The sequence below is a fragment of the Mobula hypostoma genome, chromosome 15 (genome assembly GCF_963921235.1).
Source record: "Mobula hypostoma chromosome 15, sMobHyp1.1, whole genome shotgun sequence".
NCBI classification, from domain to species: Eukaryota; Metazoa; Chordata; class Chondrichthyes; order Myliobatiformes; family Myliobatidae; genus Mobula; species Mobula hypostoma.
Window position 1 is genome coordinate 25,224,933 of NC_086111.1, and position 26,860 is coordinate 25,251,792.

The window sequence follows — 26,860 nt, forward strand, 5'->3', positions numbered from 1 at the left end:
TCTACAACTTCCCCATTCTGGCATCTTCTCTCTTTATCTTCTGTCGAACAAAAGACCGCAAAACCTTCACTTGGGCACACAAGAAAGAAAAACATCTCCCCTCATTGGCCAGCACACATTCCAAAGCCCCCCTTATCTCTAGTCATAACCCAAACACTGTGCTACGGAGAAACCATTACACTTGCAGGGAAACTTTTCCCAGGTGGTTACAAGACCATTACGTAACAAGTCAAGATACTTTCAACAGTACATCAATAGATCAAACAGAATTCTTGAAAATTCCGACATGTCTACTTTACTGTCACGATGAGGCCGCCCTCAGGTTGGAAGAACAACATCTTATATTCTGTCCGGATAGCCTCCAAACTGATGGCATGAACAGAACATTGATTTCTCGAGCTTCCGGTAATGAAACCACACCCTCCCCCACCCTTCACCATTCCCCATTCCTATTCCCCTCTCTCACCTTATCTCCTTACCTGTCTATTGCCTTCCTCTGGTGCTCCTCCCCCTTTTCTTTCTTCCATGGCCTTCTGTCCTTCCCTATGAGATCCCCTCTTCTCTGGCTCTGTATCTCTTTCACCAATCACCTTCCCAGCTTTTTACTTCACCCGTTCCCCAACCCCCCCCCCCCATCCCGGTTTCACCTATCACCTGGTGGTTCTCCCTCCCTTCCCCCCACTTTCTTACTCTAACTCCTCATCTTTTTTTTTCCCAGTCCTGATGAAGGGCCTTGCCCCAAAACATCAACTGTAGTCTTTTCCATAGATGCTGCCTGACCTGCTGAGTTCCTCCAGCAATTTGTGTGTTTTCCTTGGATTTCTAGCATCTGTCGATTTTCTCTTGTTTATTCTCAAAAAATAATGTAGCATTTTGATTGTGTGGAATATAAAGGATATGGGATTCAAAGTTAAGGGGACTATATGTAAGACAGTAACCAACGAAACTGCTATGAAATTCAGAAGTTTTAAACAGAGATCGGATAGAACATGGGGATTGTTTGTGAGGAATAATTATAAAGGGAAACTAAATATGATGAGAGGAAAATGGAACAGAGCATAGAATCCTGTGCTGATAGAGTTTCATTAAATTGGGTTACTGGAGTATACTATGTAGTAGAAATGATGGTATAAGCTAGTGGTCCCCAACCACTGCAAAGCATGTGCTACCAGGATGCGAGGAAACGATATGATTTTTCGATATGAAACGATATGAGTCAGCTGCACCTTTCCTCATTCCCTGTCACACCCACTATTGGAACTTGAACGCACGCGAGGTCATTACGCACACGAGGTCATTACGCACGCGAGGTCATTACCCACGTGTCATCTATGTCAGTGCGGGAAGAAGATCAACTCCTCGAGCTTGCAAGTGACGGTGGGCTGAAAAGTATGTTTGACATAACATCTCTGCCAGCATTCTGGATCAAAGTCAAGGCTGAATATCCTGAGATAGCCATGAAAGCACTGAAAACATTGCTTCCATTTCCAACATCATATCTCTGCAAAGCAGAACATTTCTGCAATGAATGCAACGAAAACTAAATTGAAGAATAGACTGGACACAAGGAACCCCTTTCGAGTATCGCTGTCTCCCATCACTCCTCGATGGGACCATCTCGTTGCAGGAAAACAAGCCCAGGCCTCCCACTGATTGAGCGATATTGGTGTGTTGCAATGATTTTATATGTTCATACGGGGAAAATATGCGCTGTGTGTTTAATATTAAATTCATTAGATAAACCCCATTAGAAACAAAATTGAGTGTATTAGCCACTTATAAGTGACTTAGTTGACTTGTCACCTATATTCTGGTTGTGATTAACACCCCCCCCCCACCTCACCGGTCGGCTGGTCCACAAGAAAATAGTCAATATTCAACCAGTCCGCGGTGCAAAAAAGGTTGGGGACCCCTGGCATAAGCCAAAGAGATAGAATAAGCTGTTTCAATGTCATCATTTCTTTGTAAAGACAGTGCATTCTCACCCACAGTGGCCATTCCCAAAGGGTGACGTGCTATCTGAGTTAGAAAAAAAAAGTAATCTAGTTCTTTCTTGGTGAACATGACGAATAAACTCTTCATAAGCTTTTAGCTGGGTACAGGTATCGATTATAACCGATGTTTCAATGACAAACTCTTCAATCTTCATCAGGGATGATGCCTTGACATGTCTAGTCTGATGGTATTTATACCCCTGTAGTCCATCCCTCCTGATTGGTTAGTCCTCAACCAGTCAGTTTTCCGCTCTCCCACCTTGTTTACAGTTAAATTCCAGTTCTTACTTCGAGTGAGACCTTTGTCTTTGTTAAAATTCTTCTCCTCTTGTTTTACTTCAATGGCTTCTATTACCTGGTAATCCCAAAAACCATTGGCACGGCACAGTAGTTTTGTGCTGTCAAAGTCAATCCTATGGCCATTGTGAATGCAGTGTACCGCTACCGCCAATTTCTCTGAGTAACCCAAATGGACACATAGCTTGTGCTCCTTGATGCAGGTTTCTTTGGTTAATATACACTGCTCCTCATTCACAGGGAATACTGTAAACGTCACGCCAACCTGAGGTCATCTTTGACCCACATAAGCTGTGAATTGAGCTTCCTTATGGGTTTGTGGATGGTATTAAACATAGAAACATAGAAAATAGGTGCAGGAGTAGGCCATTTGGCCCGTCGAGCCTGCACCGCCATTTATTATGATCATGGCTGATCATCCAACTCAGAACCCCGCCCCAGCCTTCCCTCCATACCCCCTGATCCCCGTAGCCACAAGGGCCATATCTAACCCCCTCTTAAATATAGCCAATGAACTGGCCTCAACTGTTTCCTGTGGCAGAGAATTCCACAGATTCACCACTCTCTGTGTGAAGAAGTTTTTCCTAATCTCGGTCCTAAAAGGCTTCCCCTTTATCCTCAATCTGTGACCCCTCGTTCTGGACTTCCCCAACATCGGGAACAATCTTCCTGCATCTAGCCTGTCCAATCCCTTTAGGATTTTATACGTTTCAATCAGATCCCCCTTCAATCTTCTAAATTCCAACGAGTACAAGCCCAGTTCATCCAGTCTTTCTTCATATGAAAGTCCTGCCATCCCAGGAATCAATCTGGTATTAATCTGGTATTTCTTCAGGATCCTGGTGATCCTTCCAGAAACTGTGGAATTATAGGGAAGACAGGCGGTAGTGACAGGTTCCTCTTCATTGTTAGGTTACCTGGTTTTTCCATGTTATACTTTGGAAATGTGACTACATTAAGAAGCTGCTCCCCCTCCCAAGCACTTTTATGGAGGTTGGCACAAGTTTTACCAAGGGTTCCATCTCTCTGTAACACTTAACCGATGGGAGTCAGTATCCACTGACCCCAGGGCTTTGGGTCATGCGAATGGGTTAATTAACTCTCTATCTCCATAATTTTAAACTTTATTTTAAAACTTCTTGTCAATCATTTTTACAAGTTGCCTTATCTGTGAAAGCACCTCCATCTTGACAACCTCTGAGATTACAGCACTCCTCCAATTTTGGCAACTTGAGTGATCTTTGAATAGATCTCTTCCATTATTGACCACCATGAGTTGGTTGCTTAAGTAATCTCTGGAGCTCTTTCCTCACACCTCTCCACTTCTCTAAAACCTTTAGGATACTCCATAAAATCTAGCTCTTTGGCTAAACTATCTACCAGAGTATCTTCTTATATGACTTGATGTCAAATTTAGTTTAATAACTTGCCTGCAAAGCATCTTGAGACCTTTCTCTATGGATGTATTATTCATGCTGAATATAAGCTAACACTTTAATTTTGTATTAACTCTATGATATAGTATTTTCTGTAGCTAAGGTTACCCCTTAATTAATTAAAACACAAAATGCTGAATTCAGCTGATCATGTGTCATTTCTTTTCCTGTCCAGATGCATGGTCATTAAATTTAATTATTGTCTCTGTTTCTCTCTCCTCGGATGCTGCCTTACCTACTGACTTGTTTCCATCATCTTCTGTTTTTATTTTAGATTTCCAGCATTTAGAATTTCTTGACGAATTCTTCTTCAAATGGCCAGAGCTCCTCATAGCTCACGGACAAACATCACAGGATTGCTGTGGGGTTTTTTTAGATAATGAGAACACTCAGTCCTCTTTCATTGTCATTTAGAAATGCATACCTGGGTTAAGAAATGATACAATGTTTCTCTGGAGTGATATCACAGAAAACAGGACAAACCAAAGACTAACACTGACAGAACCACATAATTATAACATATAGTTACAGCAGGGCAAAGCAATACCATAATTTGATGAAGAACAAACCACGGGCACGGTAAATGAAGTCTCAAAAGTCCCCGAGTCGATCGACTCCCGAGTCCCTGATAGCAGCGGCAAAAGGGAGAAACTCCCTGCCATAAACCTCCAGGCACCAACAACTTGCCGATGCTTTGGAAGCAGCCGACCACAGCCGACACTGAGTCCATCCATCCGAGAACTTAGAGCTTCCGACCAGCCTCTCCGATACAGTCTCCCGAGCGCCATCCTCTGCTGAGCACCTTCGACCTCGGCCCGGCCGCTGAAACATGCAAAGCCGAGGATTTTGGGGCCTTCTGCTCCGGAGATTCCGGTTACCACACAGTAACCGGGGTTTCACACAGATGCAGTGTTATTCTCCCTTTCAAAGAGTGCGTAAAGGTCACTGAGCTCATTAGGAAGTGAAGCATCACTGTCACTTATGTTGTTAGGATTCACCTTATAGGAAGTAATGACATGCAGACCCTCCCACATTTGCCAGGCATCCAATTGTGTCTTTAATTTGGTGTAGAATTACCTTTCACTCTCACGATGGTTTTCCATAGACTGTGAATCACCGGTCTTGAATGCTACAGACCTAGCACGCAGCAGACAGGTGAATCTCCTGGTTCATCCAGGTCTTCTGGTTTGGGAAAGCCTGGTACATTCTCAAAGTCACACACTCATCAACGCAGCTCTTGATGTCAGTGACAGCTGTGACATATTTATTCCAATCCCATAGCTCACGTCTTCAGTTAACCTCCACTGAATGACAAAGTACAGACTTCACTCAAAATGCAGTGGAGAGGAGGTTTATGCAACGTACCAGTTCGTCCTGTATTACTTCAATCTTTCAATGGCACAGGCGACAAAATAGCTTTGTCTTTCTAATTAAGTGTGTTAAGAACTGATGAATCAGTTCTTGGAGATATAGAATCACCAAGCACAACTTGTAATAACTGCAAAAGGTGAATAATTCATCTCTCCAGCCAACCTTGGACAACAGATTATTGCAAGACAATATTAACATATTTATGCCAAGTTTATTTGTGCTCCCATAACAATGAATGGTGGATGGAAGGATTTGATGCACAATAATTTTAGAAGAGAATGCTCTTTTAACAGTAATAAAAAACAATTTCCCTAGTTATCTTTGCAAGGAGCAGGTCATTATGTTATACCTGAATGGTGAAGGGTAGTATGACAATGGGTTGGCTTAGCATTCAAATAACGTATTTTATTAATCTTGACAGTCATAATATATTAACATGCACACCTCAATGACCTATTCTGCATAGATACCATCCATTAAGTTGATTTTAAAAGATTTTGAATATGTTTGAACATAAGTTATACTTTGATTTATAAGTCTTGGTGTATTCACCCATGTGTTGTAAGTGAAGGTATGTCACTTTAGAATTTGTATGTGGATTTTATTATGAATACCACCACATAACAAAATTCTGATCATTTATTTTCAAGGGCATGCATCAGCATCAGGAGTATGGGTCAGGCATTGTAAGACTGCTCTTGGAGAATTGTGAGCAGCTTTAGGCCTCTTATCTAAGAAAGGATGTGCTGGTGTTGGAGAGGACCCAGAGGAGATTCATGAGAATGATTCCAGGAATGAAAGGATTAATGTATGAGGACCATCTGATGGTTCAGGGTCTGCAGTCACTGGAGTTTAGAAGAATGAGGGGAGATCTTGTTGAAACCTGTTGAATAATGAAAGGCCTAAAAACAGTGGACATGGAAAGGATGTTTGCTGTAGTGGGAGAATTTAGGACCAGAGGGTACAGCCTCACAATACAGGAAGTCCCTTTAGAACAAAGATGAGAGGAATTTCTTTCGCCAGGAGGGTGGAGTGTCTGTGGAATTCATTACCACAGGCAGCTGTGGAGGCCAAGCCATTTTTTTAAGTGGAGGTTGATGGGTTCTTGATTAGTAGGGGCATCAAAGGTTATGGGAAAAAGGCAGAAGAAGGATTTGAGAGAGATAATGATCAAATGGGAGAGTAGACACACTGGGCTGAACTGCTGAATTCTGCTCCTTGGTCTTATATTCTTATAAACATGACAGCGAAGAACAGATTGTTTTTATTCAAGACTTACAGCATACAAAGTGAAATGCTTTATTTTATTTCACCCGCATGGGCCCCAGCTATGCCCTCCTCTTTGCTGGCTACATAGAACAATCTAGGTTCAAAGCCTTCCCAGTAATACTCCCCGACTCTTCCTCTGCTACACCGATGACTGCATTGGTGCTGCTTCATGCACCCATGCTGAGTTCATTAATTTTATCAGCTTTGCCTCCAACTTGCACCCTGTCCTTAAATTGACTTGGTCCATTTCTGAGACCTCTCTCCCATTTCTCAATCTCTCTGTCTCCATCTCTGGAGACAAACTGTCAACCAACAACTTTTATAAACCTACTGATTCCCACGGTTATCTTGACTATACATCTTCCCACCCTATCTCCTGTGAAAATGCTATTCCCTTTTCTCAGCTCCTCCGCCCCCACTGCATCTGTTCCCCGGGCATGGCTTTCCATTCCAGGACGTCAGAGACTATTGATGCTACTTTACATCCTCCACTATTGCTGCTGCTTTAACCTGCATCTCCTCCATTTTCTGAACATCTGCACTCACTCCATCTTCCCATCGCTGAAACAGTGATAGAATTCCTCTCGTCCTTACCTACCACCCCATCAGCCTTACTTCTGCCATCTCCAAGGGGATCACACCACTAAACGTATCTTTACTGCACCTGCCCTCCTCTCCTTCTGTGATTCCCTCATCCATTTGTCCCTCTCGGCACTTATCCCTGCAAGCAGCCTAAGTGCACCTGCCCATACACCTTCTCTTTTTCCTCCATTCAGGGCCTGAAGCAGTCCTTTCAGGTGAGGCAACATCTGTAAATCTGTGGGGTCATCTACCATGTCCAGTGCTCTCAATACAGCCTTCTCTACTGTATGAGGCCTGTTGTAAATTGGGGAACCACTTTGTCGAGCACCTCTGCTCCATCTGCCACAAATGGAACTCCCAGTGGCCAAACATTTTAATTCCAGTTCCCATTCCCATTCTGATGTGTTGGTCCATGTGCCAAGATGAGGCCACACAGGGTGGAGGAACTAATATTCCATCTGAGTAGCCTCCAACCTGATGGCATGAACACCAATTTTGCTTTCCAGTAAAAATTCCCCCCTCTTCCTCCATTCCCCACTCTGACCTTTCACTTCCTCTCATATGGTCTATTCTCCTCTTCTATCAGATTCCTCTTCTCCAGCCTTTGACCTTTCCCATCCTCATGGCTTCACCTATCATCTTCCAGTTATCCTCATTCCCCTCTCTCAACCTTTATATTCTGGTGTCCTCCCCCTTCCTTCTTGGCGGGAGGAGAAGATGGCAGCGTGACGCAGTGTGCACAGCTCTCCGGTGAAATGATATCGTATTTGTAAGTAGGATGCCATGCACAATTCTGATTTGATGGAGACAGACACGAGAAGCAGAGGAACATCTGGAGAAATTTCTAAAATGCCCAGTTCGCTGCCGCTGCTACTGTGCGATCGAGAATCTCCCGAGGGAAGGTCCTAAAATCCCCGGCTTTGCCTGCTGCTGGCGACCAAGGCTGAAGTTGAAGCGTTCGGCAGAGATGGTGCTCGGTACTCGGTGTCGGAGAGCTGACTGGAGGCTCGAAGTTTTCGGACGACTCAGAGTCGGACTGTGGTCAGGCATGGCAGGGAGAGTTTTCTTCCTTCTCCCGTCTGCGTGAGATGTGGGACTTTCGAGAGACTTTAAACTTTTCTACTGTGCCATGGCCTGCTCTTCATCAAGTTATGGTATTGTTGCACTGTTGTAACTATATGTCATAATTATGTGGTGTTGCTTAGTTTTTCAGTCTTGGTCTGTCCTGTGTTTCTGTGATATCACACTGGAGGAATACTGTATCATTTTTTAATGCATGCATTACTAAATGACAATAAAAGAGGACTGTGTGTCCTCATAATCTACTCTAATCTAATCTAATCTCAGTCCTGAAGAAGGATCTTGGCCCAAAACTTGGACAGTGTGCTCATTTCCATAGATGCTGCCTGATCTGCTGAGTTCCTTCAGCATTTTGTGTATGTTGCTTTCGGTTTCCAGCCTCTGCAGAATTTCTCAAGTTTATGCTTTTATTTTTAAGTAAATATGTGTTCTAAGGAAATGAATGAAGGTGATGGTAAACCATGACTTAGTGAGGATTCTTGTTTCTGAGTCAAGGCGCTCTGAGGAAAAATTTTTGCTTATTTTTCTCTCGGTTCCTGTTTTACCATTGGCTCAATTTTTGTTTCTGAAACAGGAGGATGTGTATCGCAGTCCCACTCCCAAGGGCTGGCCACCAAATGTGTAGTTCAGCACTAAGGGAGAACTGTTCCATTGCAGGTGGTGCTGTCTTTCGTAAGAGGTGAGTGATTGAGGCTCCGTCCCGTCTCTCGGGCAGAAACACGGGATCCCATGGAAATTTTGCAAGTGACCTTTGGACTGTATTTATCTCTCAATCAACATTGTAAAGTAGAATATTGAACCACTATTCTGATGCAGAACATTGGTGTGTTTCAGATTTGGCTGTACCTCCCCAAGGATGCCCTCACTAAGATGTGACTCGTGTTCTAGCTCAGTTCCAATAGCTGGTTGCGGGAAGATGGGGTGAGCACGGATGTATGGGAAATGCAGGTGTGTTTGAAGGCGGCATCAATGGTAGAGGAAGGGAAACCCTGTTCTTTGAAGAAGGAGGACATCTCTGATGATTGATTCTATTGTTTCTTGGATTTACTGAATGTGCCCACAAAAAAACTGAATCTCAGGTTTGTATATGGTGACATATACATATGGACTTCGATAATACATTTATGGTGAACTCGAACTTTGATCTTTGAATGTTGTTTTTTACTGCAGGTCATGTTAACAGACCACAGCATATTACTAGTACAGTGGACTCCAGTTAATTGGGTCACAACAGGACCAGTACAATTAGGCCCAATTTCGCTGTCCCAAGTTTCATGGAGATACTTAAAAAGGAATAAAAAGACAACTACCATTTAATTGAGTAGCAGTTTATTCATTTACCAATCAGGACACTACTAATACCTCTACTGTAATATAAAACTGTATATTAGTTCCTAATATTTATCGATGGGGGAATTCATCCCATGTATGCTCCCGCGTTCTTTTGATTGACTGTAAATGAACAAAATCAGCGCAGTCACCTAGTGCCGATAATGGACTGACTTCATGCAATGCTTTTGATAATTGCAGCCTCCAAATCTTCATTTTCATTGTAATATTGAAGATGATTGTTGATACCTTCAAATTCTTCATAATTTCTAACTAATTGAAGCAGTGACATCATTGCATTTTTACTCCCAGCCATTTCCGGCATTTCCAAGCCTGAATGCTTGAAACCATGGTGAGTGAAATATTTCAAAATTGTCTTATTTTTTGCCAACTCTCAGTGACAAAAATCACTTTTTTTTTAACACAAACACATCATCTGCTTCTATTTAAAAACTGCTTGCTCTGTGTATGGTATAGTATCTAATGGCCACGCAGATGCATGTGATTGACGTTAGATATAAACTATTCAGTAACAGTCTTCTGTCTCAATTAACTGGCATAGCATCCCAAATAAATAAAGGGAAGCCCGGCTATTTTCTCAATTAACATTTGTTCTTTAAGAGTTGTCCGAAACAAATGGCTGCCTTGATTAACTGATGGCCCAATTAGCCAGAATCCACTGTATATGTAAATGGTTGTAGTGACACATCTAGTGTGGTAGTGCCTGTGGCTCTCACTTTTAGCTTCCACCACTACCTAGCAGTCTCGCAAAAAGGAGAGCTAATTGTGTAAGTCTCTCCCTGCCAGTACATAGCCTTTCCAACAGCAAGCCTCTTTTAGTGCCTCCTGTCTGGCAACACAGGGAAACTGAATTCCGTTTGGACTCAGGCTGAACTACAGAGAATGGGGAGGAGGTCTAGCCCCCGCACACATAGCACGCAGGCCCACTGGCGTGTGAACACGCCTTGGTGCTCGTGAACCAGATCCCCAGCTATGGGTAAATAACCCCACTACCTTGTTGGCAGCTTTGGGAGAGACGAAGACTACAGGAGTAAACCCAGACTGCAAATCCAGAATGTAGCCCCTAAGGCTGTCAGACATCACTGAACATCGTTCCAACAGCTCCTGTAGTCAAACTGGTGCCATATGTATTGCTTCATAAGCTTTCCTTTGGACTACACTGGTGAGGCCAAGAGGGGGATCTTGACGACTTGTATCTCAGGATTTCCACCCAGGCTTGTGATGATGGTGATGGTCACCTCCTGTCCTTCAAGGCAGATGGATGCCAATCAACCATGTGGTAAATAAGGTTGATCCCCGATAATGGTCAAGAAGAAGCGAAAGGAAGAGGTGTATACTTACATTTTATGTGGCTTATGAATCAGAAAGAATAGTAGACTGAGGCAGAAGTAGTCTGTAAGATGGAACTTAAGATGCAATTTTCATCAATCGTCTTTGTCAGATTGCTAGGCATGGACTTTTAAAGGAGGGGAGGGAACGTCAACTCAGACCATGAGGGGCCTGCGTCGGGAATTTTCATGCCTTACAAGGCGCAGATTGGAAGTCTGTGTGGGGCGCCACTCCTTGCACAGACGCTAGAGCAATGTGTGGTTAAGTGCCTTGCTCAAGGACACAAACACGCTGCCACAGCTGAGGCTTAAACTAGCAACCTTCAGATCACTAGACAAACACCTTAACCACTTGGCCACGTGCCCAACACATAAAGATCACATGAATTATGTCCTGGCCTCTCTCATCAGATAATGCAGATGCCCCTGTGCTTTGCTGTGAACTGGATTATTTTCCCAAACTCCTGGGGGCAGGCTTGCACCTGTGCATTTCAAGCATGTTACTACTGAGACATAAGATATTCTTCATAACTAATTTTACCAAGGAAAGGGAAAATGTGAGTACAAAATAATTTCAGTGGGGACAGTTTATATCCAGTAGTTTCACATTTTTAACCAATTGGTTTTAAAACCAGGAGACGTAGGAGCAGAATTGGGCCGTTCAGAGGATGGGAATGAGGTCCACCATTTCATCATGGCTGATGATGTCATTCTTCTGCCTTCTCCATGTAACTCTGACACCCTTACTAATGAAGAAAATGTCACCCTGTGCTTTAAATATACTGAATGACCTGACCTCCACAGCTCTCTGTAAATTCCACAGATGCACCACTTTCTGACTAAAGAAGTTCTTCCTCATCTCTACTCTAAAGGGATGTCCTCGTATTCTGAAGCCTTCCGATCCTAGACCTCCCCACAATAAGGTCATAAGACCATAAGGTATAAAAGCAGAATTAGGCATGTTATGTGTCTAAGCATCTTTGCAAAATACAGATTAAAAGAACTGCTGTGTGGAGTTTCTAAAACTAACATCCCACCGGAGATGTATTTTCCATATTGAATCAAATTTCCTGTTATAATGAAAACAAACCCATCAGTATGACTGATGCGTGCAGCCTGTAGCATATTTGTCTGTGTGCGCGGGAAGAGCACAGTCGTCTGCATATAGTAGCTTGAGAATGGGCTTTTGCATGGTTTTTGTTTGTTCAGGCAAGAAGACAGCCACTGTCAACAATACAAGAAGTCGATATATTGGTGACGTGTCACTGGATGCTGAAGAAGTTGTGTGATAAACTGAAAAACAACAGCTTCTATTTCCAGATTAACGAATCAACAGATTTCACCAATAAATGTCATGTTGTAGCACTTTTAAGATTTGTAAATGATGGTGAAATACAAGAAAACTTTTTATGTTGCAAAGGGCTGCCAAAAATAAGCAAAGGCCAAGATATATTTAATGTTTTTTCTTCATATCTGGAAACAAAAGGTCTGTCTTGGAGGAACTATGTTGGTATCTGAACTGATGGTGTCCCATCAATGGATGACTCTATGAGAAGTTTTGTTTCTCTTGTAAAACGTCCTGAGATTGTCACAATGCACTGCTTTCTCCACAGAGAGGTGCTGTTGGCAAAAACCCTTGGAGAGGAAATGAAAATAGTTCTGGATGATGCTGCAAAAATGACTAACTTTATTACATAAAGACCAGTTCACTCGAGAATGTTTAAAAACCTGTGTGAAAACCTGGACAAAGAGCACACCAATCTCCTGCTATGTACAGAAATCCAGTGGCTTAGCAGAGGTAGAGTTCTCAACAGGGAGTTTGAGCTGAAAGGGGAATTGTAGGAGTGCTTTCAAGAAAATAGTAGGCCAGATTTTGATAAGGTGCTTTAAAGATGAAGAATGCCTACAGAAACTAGTCTACTTAGCAGACATTTTTCATCATCTGAATCAGTTGAACAAGTCTGTAAGCCCTTGGAGAAAATGTTTTGACTTCAAGTGACAAAATCCTTGGATTGAAAAGGAAACTGAATCTTTGGAAAAATCATGTTGCAAAAGGAAATCTTGAAGTATTTCCATTGCTGCTTGGGCTTGAGAGTGAGGAAGGATCAAAAAGTCTCGAGTCATATTGAAAACCACCTGGAAGAACTGTAGAACAAAATTGAACAGAATTTTTCCTCCCTTTTAACACAAGTGTATGACTGGGTGAGGGACTCTTTCTCTGAATCTTCTGCTCAGCCTGAGAACCTGACTTTGAGAGAAGAGGAAGAACTTTGTGAGATGCAGTCCGATCGTGCATTCGAGGTTTACTGACCTGTCCCTCAACAAGTTCTGGATTTCTGTGAAAGAAGAGTATCCTACCATTCATAGGAAAGCATTGAACATTTTGCTGTAGTTTTCAACTTCTTACATGTGTGAGCAAGCTTTTTCTTGTTTAGCAAACATCAAGAGCAAGGATAGAAATCATCCCATTTCAGTTGAAGGTGAAATCCATGTGTATTTATCTCAAGTTCAACCCAGAATTGAGTAGTTGTGCAGCAAAAAACAAGCACCGGTTTCACATGCGAGACCTACATTTATAGTCATAGTCATAGTCATACTTTATTAAACCTGGGGGAAATTGGTTTTCGTTACAGTTGCTCCATAAATAATAAATAGTAATAGAGCCATAAATAGTTAAATAGTAATATGTAATTATGCCAGTAAATTATGAAATAAGTCCAGGACCAGCCTATTGGCTCAGGGTGTCTGACCCTCTAAGGGAGGAGTTGTAAAGTTTGATGGCCACAGGCAGCAACGACTTCCTATGACGCTCACTGCTGCATCTTGGTGGAATGAGTCTCTGGCTAAATGTACTCCTGTGCCCACCCAGTCCATTATGTAGTGGATGGGAGACATTGTCCAAGATGGCATGCAACTTAGACAGCATCCTCTTTTCAAACACCACCGTCAGAGAGTCCAGTTCCATCCCCACAACATCACTGGCCTTACGAATGAGTTTGTTGATTCTGTTGGTGTCTGCCACCCTCAGCCTCCTGCCCCAGCACACAACAGCAAACATGATCGCACTGGCCACCACAGACTCATAGAACATCCTCAGCATCGTCCAGCAGATGTTAAAGGACCTCAGTCTCCTCAGGAAATATAGACGGCTCTGGCCCTTCTTGTAGACAGCCTCAGTGTTCTTTGACCAGTCCAGTTTATTGTCAATTCGTATCCCCAGGTATTTGTAATCCTCCACCACGTCCACACTGACCTCCTGGATGGAAACAGGGGTCACCGGTACCTTAGCTCTCCTCAGGTCTACCACCAGCTCCTTAGTCTTTTTCATATTAAGCTGCAGGGAATTCTACTCACACCATGTGACAAAGTTTCCTACTGTAGCCCTGTACTCAGCCTTATCTCCCTTGCTGATGCATCCAACTATGGCAGAGTCACATCCGAAAACTTCTGAAGATGACAAGACTCTGTGCAGTAGTTGAAGTCCGAGGTGTAAATGGTGAAGAGAAAGGGAGACAAGACAGTCCCCTGTGGAGCACCAGTGCTGCTGATCACTCTGTCGGACACACAGTGTTGCAAGAACACGTACTGTGGTCTGCCAGTCAGGTAATCAAGAATCCATGACACCAGGGAAGCATCCACCTGCATCGCTGTCAGCTTCTCCCCCAGCAGAGCAGGGCGGATGGTGTTGAACGCTGGAGAAGTCAAAAAACATGACCCTCACAGTGCTCGCTGGCTTGTCCAGGTGGGCGTAGACACGGTTCAGCAGGAAGACGATGGCATCCTCAACTCCTAGTTGGGGCTGGTAGGCGAACTGGAGGGGATCTAAGTGTGGCCTGACCATAGGCCGGAGCAGCTCCAGAATAAGTCTCCAGAGTCTTCATGATGTGGGAGGTCAATGCCACCGGTCTGTAGTCATTGAGGCCGCTGGGGTGTGGCGTCTTCGGCACAGGGACGAGGCAGGACGTCTTCCACAATACAGGAACCCTCCGGAGCCTCAGGCTCAGGTTGAATACATGGCGAAGTAGTCCACATAGCTAAGGGGCACAGGCTTTGAGCACCCTGGTACTGACACCATCCGGTCCTGCAGCCTTGCTTGGGTTGAGACGTCTCAGCTGTCTTCTCACCTGTACAGCTGTGAAGCCCACCGTGGTGGTTTCCTGTGGGGAAGGGGTATAGTCATGAGAGCAGGGTGGGGGACTGTGAGGAGGGGTAGGAGGGGAGAGTGGAATATGTGTTGGTTGGGCACGGAGCAGGGTTTTAGATGCAACGGGTTGTGATCTGACCTTCCCAGTGGGGGGAGGGGAGAGGAGCTGTATGCATCCTTAACGTTAGCGTACATCAAATCCAGCGTCCTCTCCCCTCTGGTTGTACAGCTTACACACTCTGTGAAGTTGGGCAGTGTTCTAGCCATGGTAACGTGGTTGAAGTCACCTGAGATGGTAATGAGGGCACTCGGTTGCTGGGTTCAGCCTGATCATGTCACTTAGTAAGAAAATATTTTTCAAAGCTTTGTATAAGACTGTGTCTTTGGCTATATTTTTATTCATGTTGCTTTGGCTTATGGCTTTTAGTAATTTTACTATTCAACATTGTCAATCAATTTCCATGTTGTAAATACCATTAATTAAAATCAATTTACAGCCTTTATTTAAATTAAATCTAACAAGCCTACCTTTAGAAAAATTAAATTTCATTTTGGCCTAAGCCAGTTATTTAACAGAAATTTATTATGTTTGTCTTATAAGTTTTTAAAATTTATGAAAAGGAATGAAAGAGATTAATTTCAAGAACAGTAAGCTAAGGCTAACTACCTATTTTTTTCAAGAAAGGTTGGCTAAAAATTCATTCTCTACTCAAAAGAGCATCGACAATTATTTCTGGATTATTGTATCTACAAATTACTAATCACACTAACGTACTGTGAGCTGTAGACAATAGACAATAGACAATAGGTGCAGGAGTAGGCCATTCAGCCCTTCCAGCACCGCCATTCACTGTGATCACGGCTGATCATCCACGATCAGTATCCAGTTCTTGCCTTATCCCCATAACCTTTGATTCCGCTATCTTTAAGAGCTCTATCCATCTCTTTCTTGAAAGCATCCAGAGACTTGGCCTCCACAGCCTTCTGGGGCAGAGCATTCCATATATTCACTCTCTGGGTGAAAAAGTTTTTCTTCAACTCTGTTCTAAATGGCCTACCCCTTATTCTTAAACTGTGGCCTCTGGTTCTGGACTCACCCATCAGCAGGAACATGCTTCCTGCCTCCAGCGTGTCCAATCCCTTAATAATCTTATATGTTTCAATAAGATCCCCTCTCAGCCTTCTAAATTCCAGAGTATACAAGCCCAGTCGCTCCAATCTTTCGACATATGACAGTCCCGCCATCCTGGGAATTAACCTTGTGAACCTACGCTGCACTCCCTCAATAGCAAGAATGTCCTTCCTCAAATTTGGAGACTAAAACTGCACACAGTACTCCAGGTGTGGTCTCACCAGGGCCCTGTACAGCTGCAGAGGGACCTCTTTGCTCTTATACTCAATTCCCCTTGTATGAAGGCCAGCATGCCATTAGCTTTCTTCACTGCCTGCTGTACTTGCCTGCTTGCTTTCAGTGACTGATGTACAAGAACATCTAGATCTCATTGTACTTCCCCTTTTCCTAACTTGATTCCATTTAGATAATAATCTGCCTTCCTGTTCTTACCACCAAAGTGGATAACCTCACATTTATCCACATTAAACTGCATCTGCCATGCATCTGCCCACTCACCCAGCCTGTCCAAGTCACCATGAATTCTCATAACATCCTCCTTACATTTCACACTGCCACCCAGCTTTGTGTCATTGGCAAATTTACTAATTTTACTTTTAATTCCCTCACCTAAATCATTAATATATATTGTAAACAGCTGTGGTCCCAGCACTGAACCCTGCGGTACCCCACTGGTCACCACCTGCCATTCCCAAAGGGACCCGTTAATCGCTACTCTTTGTTTTCTGTCAGCCAGCCAATTTTCAATTCATGTCAGTACTCTGCCCCCAATACTATGTGCCCTAATTTTGCCCACTAATCTCCTATGTGGGACTTTATCAAAGGCTTTCTGAAAGTGCAGGTACACTACATCCACTGGCTCTCTCTTGTCCTTTTTCATAGTTACATCCTCAAAAAATTCCAGAAGATTAGTCAAGCACGATTTCCCCTTTGTAAGTCCGTGCTGACTCGCCATGCTTCATAAAACCATGCTGATTAAATTATTAGATTTAATAATTTTTACGCAGGTGTTCTCTGAGACCTGAAAATTTTATGAAGACTTCCATCAGGGCAAAAAGGTTGGGAAAGGCTCCTCTAGCCAGTTGATCAGAGCAGGCTGTTAGTATTTGGCCAAGTTCCCCATGTGGGCAAGATGTCTTCCATCGATTCTGAGCCTCTGTAAGGCAGAATCTAACACTAAGAACCTTCACCATCTGGGGCATGCACTTTTCTCATATTACCATTGAGCAGGTACAGGAGCTTGAAGGCCCTCACTCAACAATTAAGGAACAACTTCTTCCCTTCCACTATCAGATTTCTCATCAGCCCATGAATCCATGAACCCAACCACTTTAAAAAAAAATGTGTTGTTTCCTTATTTTGTGTATTTGCAGCAGCCAAACAACAAATTTCACATCAGGTAAGACAGTGTTTATAAATCTAATTAAGTATGTTAAGAGTGAGATGAGTAGATAAGTAGTGCTAGGTACTTTAGGTGATATTTTCCTAATACAATAATTATGTATTCATTTGGGAAATAAGGATTTGACAGGAAGGCTGATAAATTCACAGCAAACTAGTGAAGATGAGTTATGGTTTCAAACTGAATGCAAAGGCATATAATGGTGCAAAGATTTATGGTCAGAAAATGTTAGAAACCGTAAGGGATGAATTAATATAAATTACCATAAAGAGGAAGAGAAGAACTATGAAAGCACATACTCAGTGATTCAGGAATAGCTTTTCCCTCCTGTCATCGGATTTCTGAATGGACATTGCACCTATCAACACTACCTCACTGCTTACTTTAACTTTACTATATACTTACTGCAATTCAATTTTTTCTCTCTATGTTTATTGCTGCCATAAAGTTAGCAAATTTTACGACATAAAGTTACTGAATTTTACAATGATTCACGGTGATTTTCATCTTCTGGTTTAAGATGGCGCTGGTGACCTTAAGTGACTTCTGGCTGGTGGTTAACAAAACAAGGACAGCAACTAAATACATTGTTAACCAAACTTTTTCTGGCAAGCGATCGTCACAAGTAATAGTCTGTAACTTCTCTTTGGATCGGAGGCAATTCGATGCGGTAGAACCGAGGCAAGATGAAGCAGCAGGCCCATTGCCAAGAGCGCGACAGGTTGAGTACAGGCCGAATCGAAGCTGCGGGTCCCAATTTCCAGAGCATGCGATGCTACTGAACATGATGCTCGAATGGAGATTTGCAGGCCGAATTGAGGTCGTGAAGTCCGGTGTTTCTAAGCGGCAGAACCTGCTGTTTGGTCGGAGATTTAAGTGCTGGGCCAGGTTGAAAAGCTCAGAGTGTCGAGGTGGGGTACAGGCCGGTTCAGAACTTTGAATTTTGATATTAAAGCTGATGCCGATTGTGCTTCTGATGAAGGAGTATTGGGAATAATTTATTTATTGAGGTACAGCAGAGAGTAGGCCCCTCAGACCCCTCTGGCCCCTTGAGTCACACCACACAGAAATCCCCCAGTTCAATCCCAGCCTAATCACAGGACAATTTACAATAACCAATTAACCTGTGGGAAGAAACTGGAGCTCCCAAAGGAAACCCAGGCGGTCACAGGGAGACATACAAACTCCTTACAGGCAGCAGTGGGAATTGAACCAGGGTCGCCTGTACTGTAAAGCATTGTGCTAACCACCATGCTACTGAGCCACCCTATGTTTTAGATCTGTTTTTGTAGTAGAAGATTCGAAAAGTGCATCAATAACAATCATAATTCCAGGGGCAGAAGAGTGGGAAGGTAGAATATAAAACAATCACAGTCACTAGGGAAGATTTAGGAGGAAAACTCCATTAGGCCACATAGACCTGCTGGCCTGCATCCAAGGATCTTAGAAAACTGTGACTTCAGAAACATTGGATCTTGCAAAAGTTTAAAAAGGTCCCAGTTGTTCGGAGAACTGTAAATGTAATTCCAAGAAAGAAAGAAAGATGAATCTAGAAGGAGTCTAACCTCTGTCGTTGGAACTCTGAGATAATGTCTCATTTTAGGAAGGCAGAGTAGGATATTCTATAAATTTCAATATAACATACTTGGATTCATGAACTAGCAATTAAGTTTAACAGATAGTGAAATTGCAGAGGAAGCAATTGATCTAATGTTCTTTCATATCTTGAACAAATTTGAAAAGGTGTCAAATACAGTAAAACTTCATTAACTTATCATGCTTGGAACTTTAGTGGTTCTTGACTGGAAGTTTTTCCAGACTAGTAGATGCTATTCTTATTAATGCTGCAACGCAATTTAAATGTACTAGTTTTCAATATTACACAGTAGAGTCATAGAGTGTTACAGTGCAGAGAAAAAGGCCCATCTAGTCTGAGCTGAACCATTATTATGTCTAATCCCACCAACCTATATTTGGACCTATTATACCTCTCCCATCCATGTACTTCTCCAAACTTCTCTTAAATATTGCAATCAAACCCATATCCACTTGTGTCATCTTCTGAGCAATGAAGTTCCCCCTTATGTTCACCTTCTACTCTTGACCTATGATTTCTCGTTCTAGTCTCACCCAACTTCAGTGGAAAAAGCCTGCTGGCTTTTACCCTATATATACATCTCATAATTTTGTCTACCTCACTCAAATCTCCCCTCATTCTCCTACACTCCAGGGAATGAAGTCCGAACTTAAATTCCCAACAACATCCTCATAAATTTTCTCTGTACTCTTTCAATCTTTTTGATATTTTTCCTGTAGTTAGGTGACTAGAATGATACACAATGCTCCAAATTTGGCTGCATTTATGCAACATCAGCATGCCATCCCAAATCCTGTACCCAATACTTGGATTCATAAACACCAATGTGTCAAAATCTCTCTTTATGATCCTGTTACCTGTGATACCACTTTCAAGGAGATGTGAATCTGCATTCCCAGATCCCTTTGCCCTCCTGTATTCCTCAGTGCCTTACTGTTTACTGTTTTATCCTCCCAAAATGCAACACCTCACACTTGTCTCCATTAATTTCCATCTGATACTCTTCAGTTCATTTTTCTAGCTTGTCCAGACCGCACAGCATGCTTTGACAGTCTTTCTTGCTGTCCATTGTGCCCTCGATCTTAGTATCTCGTTATCATCCAAATCATTAATATAGATGGCAAACATCAACACACATAGCACTGATCCCTGTGGTGCACCACTAGTCACAGGCCTCCAGTTAATGAGTCAACTATAGGCTAACACTCTGGCTTCTTCCTCAAAGCCAATGTTGAATCCTATTTACTGTTTGCCAAGCGACTGAATCTTCTGAAGCGGTCTCCCACATGGGACTGATCTAAGGCCTTGCTAAGGTCCCTGTACACAACATCCACTGTCTTTCCTTTATCAACTTCACTGATAATATTTTTGAAAAACTCCACAAGTCTGGTTAGACACAACTAACCATACTCAAAGCCATGATGACTATTTGTAATCAGGCTCCATCTATCAAAAAACTTATGCATCCTGTCCCTTACAATACCTTCCAATAATTTGCCCATTAGTTTATAATTTCCCTGCTTATTCTTAGCGCCTTTCTTGAACAATGGAATAAATATCAGCTATTCTCCTGTACTCCAGCACATCACCTGTAGATAGCGACATTTTAAGTTCTTCTGCCAGGGACCCTGCAATTTCTGCACAAGGTCAAAGGGGCACTCTCTCAGGCCCTGGGGACTTATCCAACTTAATAAGTTTCAAGACAGGAAGCCCCTCTGGATAATCTGGATAAAGTCCATGAGCTCACTACTCCTCTGCCTCAGTTCTATAGACACTGCAACTATCCCCCAAATAAATCCAGATGTAAAAAAATCCATTTAACATCTCCACCATCTCTTTTGTTTTCTTGCATTGATGACCACAGAGATCTTCAAGTGGACCAAATTTGTACCTTGCTATCCTTTAGCTCTCAATGTATCTGTAGAAGCCCTTGGGATTCTCCTTTACTTCATCTGCCAGAGCAACCTCATGCCTTCTTTTAGCCTCTGACATCCCTCTTAAGTGTTCTTTTGCATTTCCTATACTTTTTGAGAAACCTATTTTTCTCCTTACTGGCTATACCTGCTATACATCTCCTTCTTCTTAACAGGAAACCCAGTGTTTCTGGGGGAATGTGGGAACTGGACCCTGAAGTGTCAGAGGGAGTGTGGGAATGGGGACCCTGGTGTGTCAGAGGGAGTGTGGGAATGGGGACCCTGGTGTGTCAGAGGGAGTGTAGAAACTGGACCCTGGAGTGTCAGAGGGAGTGTGGGAATGGGGACCCTGGTGTGTCAGAGGGAGTGTGGGAATGGGGACCCTGGTGTGTCAGAGGGAGTGTAGAAACTGGACCCTGGAGTGTCAGAGGGAGTGTGGGAATGGGGTCCCTGGTGTGTCAGAGGTAGTGTGGTAATAGTCCCCATTCTCACACTCCCTCTGACACACCAGGGTCCCCATTCCCACACTCCCTCTGACACACCAGGGTCCCCATTCCCACACTCCCTCTGACACACCAGGATCCCCACCCTCTTTACCCTCTGCACCTTAAGACAAGCCTGTTTAATTAATTTTCCCAGTCCTGACAGAAGATTATTGACTTGTAACATTAATGTCCACACATGCTGCTTGACATAATGAATATTTCCAGCATACTTTCTTTCTATTATGCTAAAATGAGCTACGTACTTGGAAAGAACTATAACGTATTTCCTGGCCTCCTCTCATGTTCCACCTCCTTAAAACCTCATTTGGTTCAAAACTGCAAGACCACCCTTCCATTTTAACATATATTACTTCAGCTCAGCCAAAGTTTCAATGGAACAAAAGCAGCCCCTTTGATCAGATCCATCATTCAATTGGTTCCAGGACAGCCTACCTCTTAACTTCATTGTTCTGGTTTTGCTCAATATCCTTTGACTTTTCCACCTGACAAAAATCTATCGAACTAACTCTTGCAAGTTTCAGTTTTTCTCCAGGGGCTGTAACAGAGTTGCTATCTATCCTGAATATCAATAGCTTCTCTGTCAGAGGTTTTGCTAATTTGTGATTATACTTGTTCTGAATTTAAAAATAAATGGTTTAGGGGTTAATTTTCCCAATCGGGATCTCTTTAAAGTCACCTGGCTCCATTAGTTATAATATCCTCTTTTGTTGCTATTGGCTGGTCGTGCTGGTTTTAAATACTTTCTTTGAAACAGTGCTAAGATTATAATTGGTGGAACTCACTCAGAGTAGTTACTGAGCCAAACAGTACAAATTAATTTTGGTGAAAGCGTAGTCATTAACATGGGGCACTCGGCAGCATGTCAATTCAATTTATATGCTAATTCGCCTCCTCTGTGCTGTCAAACTCAGCCATTTCTTCAACTCCAAGTTGGCAGTTCAGCCATCAGAGCTCGCTGTTAATCAAAAAACAGTTCAGCAAGAATGGCAGAAGAGGAAACTATATGATTTGAAGCACATTTTTAAATTTTTTTTTCATAGATATTGAGAGTTTTGTTTTTAGCAATATCTACTCTAGAGTTATATTGAGCCTTGGAATGCCTATTAGTTCTGTCTGTCAGGAGCTAAAGGAATTCAGAGAAAATTTACAACCTATTGCAAGTGTGAACATGGTGTGTTAAGCATTTGAGGGGCAGTTCTATTAAAAATCCATGGCAAAAGATAAATTTTATTTCATTGCAGCAATAGCACACTCAGTGGCCACTTTATTAGGTACACCTGTACACCTAAATGCCTTATTCGTTGATGCAATGATGAGAGCTAGTTGAGTCACCCATGATTTGTAGGCGCTGGACTGGTCTGTGGGCACGCAGATGGTTGGAGAGACCAATCCACGGTCAAAGCATTCTTTGGCAGTGTGGGTCAAAGATGGCAGCCATGATGGGTGGGGGTAGGAGTGCTGGCTCGGGCTTTCCTGGCCAACCTACGTCTCTCTGGTGCAGTGCTCTTTCTGCCTCATGTGTCACAGCACCCTTATGGAGGGAGAGGCACCACTCAACCTGCTCCTGGGAGATGTATTCCCATGTGTCCGGGTTGATGCCAAAGGCTTTTAGTGAAGTTTTCAGGATGTCTTTATAGCATTTCCTTCGGGAACACTTTCAATGTTGTAAAGCAGTCACTTGGGCAGCCGATGATCTGTCATATAAGCTATGTGGCCTGCCCAGTGTAACTGGGACTGCATTAGGGTTGTATAGATACTGGGCAGGCCTGCCTTGGTAAGTATCTCAGTGTCTAGGATTCTGTCCTGCCACTTAATGTTGGGGAGCTTTCTAAGGCAGACGGTGTGGAAGTGGTTCATGCTGTTGGTACGCTGTCCGTGTTTCACAGGGGTAAAGCAGAGTGGGAAGTACTACAGCCCTGTTCACCATTCAACTTCGTCTGTAGACCTATGCCTCTTCTGTTCCAGATGCCGGAATAAAGTCTGCCAAAGGCCACACTTGCTTTGGTGATCCTGGTGTTTGTTTCACCATCAGTGACGATGTTCTGGGACAGTGTGCTACCAAGGTACGTGAACCTGTTCACCGGGTTGAGTCTTTGACCATTGATTGTGATGTTTGGCTCAGCGTATGATTTCCCTGGAACTGCATGATGCATTACTTCAGCCTTCTTGATGTTGGCGGTCAGCTCAAATTTGGTAGGTGCACCAGAAATCTTGTCGACACAGAGTTGCATATCATCTTTTGAACCAGCATCGAGGGTAGAGTCATCATCAAAAAGGAAGTTTCTGATGATGTCGGTCATAACTTTAGTTTTTGCTTGGAGCCTCCTGAGTTTAAACAGTTTCCCATCTGATGCTGATGCCTATTTTCTGCCCTTAAAGGAAGCAGTCAACATGACAGAAAACACCGGACTGAATAGTGTTGGCACCAAGAGGCACCCCCACTTGACCCTGTTTGAGACAGGGAAGGGCTTGGATGTCTCACCATTGTCCTGAACACTAGCTTGCCTACCATCATGGAAATGCTGCACCATGGCAATGAATGTCCTTGGGTATCTGTACTTCGCCGTGATCTTTTACAGACCCTCTCTAACAGTGTCGAGGGCCCTAGTCAGATCAACATAGCAGGAGAGCATGTCAGCGTCTTGCTCCTGACATTTCCCTTTCAGCAAACACCAGGTTGATCGTCCCACACTGCTGCTGAAATCCACACTGGCTCTCTGACAGGAGTCCCACGTCAAGCTATGATGTGAGATGGCTGAGATGAAGCCCAGCATAGAAGTTGACTGCATAGATATCAAGGGCATTCCCTGACAGTTATCACAGGACTGCAGGCTTCCCCTTCTCTATATGGGTTGAATGGATGCTTCCTTTAATTCCTGTGGAAATGTCTCTTACTGCCACATGAGTTGGAAGAGCTGCTGGATCTTTTCTATTAGCACTGCACCACCTTCCTTGTAGGACTCAGCTGGTATTGCATCTGATCCAGGTCACTTGCCGCTAGAGAGTTAATATATTGCCTTCTGGATCTCGGTTAATGTTGGTGGAACATCCAAGGCTTCATTGACAGGTTCTCGGGGCAGGCAATTCATAGCTTTGCTTTGATTTTTTTAACAGTCAAAAGAAAATTCTGAACACTGTTAAAATGCTCAGCTCACAAATGAAGAATTTTCTTTTTGCCCATGATCAAAGTGTTTGCTTTAGTACTAAGGAGATGGGATGATCCTGATGATGTGGGCCATAGACTTCTTTAAGTACATTATAGAAGTTCTTTAAATCTTACCTATCTGCAATGCCTGGTGTCATGTACCTCGTGATGGGTTAAAGGTCCAGCAGAAATGGAAAACACTTTGGAGTCCAGTATTGCTATTAACTAATGGTATTTATTGGTAACTGCACAATACAGTAATATAAATGCAGATATATCGTACAGGTTAGCAATGATTATATATAAGTAAGTGTGGAAATATATGAAAACCAAGCTTCGAGTCTAGGGGTAAATAGATAGTCTTACAATGATGAGTAAAGTTCAGTTCAGTTTGTGGTATTAAGTCGAGTAGTGATGGAGAGAGAGAGAGGGAGAGATTTGAGTCTTCAGGTGAGCTGACACCGTTGATCTTCCCGTTGTCCTCCGAAATCCTTTAGAAATCACAGACTGTGACCACCACAAAGGGGACCGTTCTTCTTTGGTGGAATTATCAACCCAGGCAAGGGTTGGCCACATGAATAACTTCTCACCGGTCACTCCCTTTTCACACTGCGAGAGCCTCTGATCGATCCTCCAAAACCCACCTTTTCTGTGGGCTCAACAAAGCTCATTAAGTGTCCAAAACCATGTGTCTCCCGGTCTAACAGCTGACCTTCTATTTATCTCCCCGTGCTGATTACTAGCTGTCCATCAAGCAGCTCCTCCCTTCTCTCTCTGTAAGAACTTGGAAGCTGCTAGTGTCCTTGCAGAAAGTATAAACAAACTGTGAGCAGTCTTTGCCTCGCTCTCTCTCTCTCTCTTTCTTTCTCTCTCTTTTTAACAAGGCGTCTGTGTTCCACAACTCTCTCTCTCTCTTTTCAAAAGCACAATTCATAGGGGTAATTTAGGACCCCGTCACACTGGATACCATTAGTTTTATTGCTCAGCTAGGAACCCTGCATCTGGTGCAGTTATGTTGTATGGTCCTTTGTATGTTATTGAAGGCATCCTTCTTTGAGCTGAACTTAGGGTCACTGAAGAAAGCTTTGTGGAGATGATGTTTCTCATCCAGCAGTTGTTTGATGTCAGCAGACTGCTCATTGTGCTTTCTGATAGCCGGCTCCAAAATCTATGTAGCAGTGTTGTAGCTCAGCCCTCGAAAGGTTGACCAAGTAGCTTTCATATTCTGATTGTCCAGAGGGACGGGGCTTAAGCAGTTGTCCTGAGTGTCAACAGAAGATTGCTTTATGTTGCTTCTTTTCAGCTTGGAGATATTCAGCCATCTTGGGATTTTCTTTCTCTGTGGGAGTCTCTTGGGCTGGATGTGGATGTTCAGGTTAGAAACGATAAGATGGTGGTCTATCCAGCATTCAGCACCACACATAGATTTTCTCACCCTTGTATCCTGTCCGTCTCTCTTCCTGATGATTATGTAGTCAATTAGATGCCAATGCTTGGGGCGGGGATGCATCCATGAAATTCTGTTATGAGTGGGAAGGTGGAAGACGGTGTCTGGAGTAGTAGATGACCATTGCTGTTGCAGCCGCCAATGCTGTATTTCCCCATGGCCATAGGCCAGGAGGTCTTGTCAAAGCCTACTCTTGCGCTGAAGTCACCAAGGATGATCAGCTTGTCTGCTTTGCGAACAATAGCAATAACTGAGTGCAGTTCTTTCATGGAACTTGTTCTTGACATCAATCTGGGTTGGTCATGGTTGAGGTGGAAGTGTTGATGTTGGAGACATGCTTCCTACCATGTGACAGGGGGAGTGTCATGGTCAGGAGCTGGTCATTCATGTCCTTTGGAGCAAGTTTGCCAGCAATCTCCATCTTTACTGTAATTCCAACCCCAGTCTCATATTGGCCTTGATTTCCTCTTCCACTCCAAAAGAATGTGTATCCGTAAGCCTTTCACAAAGTTTGCCCTCTCCTGCAAGTTGGGTCTCAGGCAGAGCTGTGATATCGATATTATATTGGGCTAATTCTGTCCCTGTTAGAGCAATACTCCTCTGAGGTCTGTCGGCATCGACTTTGTCTAAAAGTGTGCACATATTTCTTGGACTGAGGATGAGAAGAATAGGCTTTAATTTTCTCTTTAATATATTTTGACAGCTGTGACAGGACCCCTGCTAGATGTGCTAAGAGGGCCAGGGAAGGAATGGAGCAGGAAATGTTTAGGGCACCTTTTCCAGCCCCTTCCTCATACCATGGAGGTGAACAGTGCATTCCTGAAGAGGGCTGCTCAGTCGTTCGGGTGGCTGCGCTATGCCAGTGGA

The 26,860-nt window shown here is 43.3% G+C and overlaps 1 long non-coding RNA gene across 1 annotated transcript; it reads left to right on the plus strand.

The window, feature by feature from the left end:
* The first annotated feature begins 236 nt into the window (after nucleotides 1-236).
* On the plus strand, nucleotides 237-26,860 carry LOC134357067 (uncharacterized). The gene is made up of 3 exons (XR_010020489.1): nucleotides 237-405; nucleotides 23,367-23,464; nucleotides 26,697-26,860. It is a non-coding gene; the product is annotated as an uncharacterized LOC134357067 (long non-coding RNA).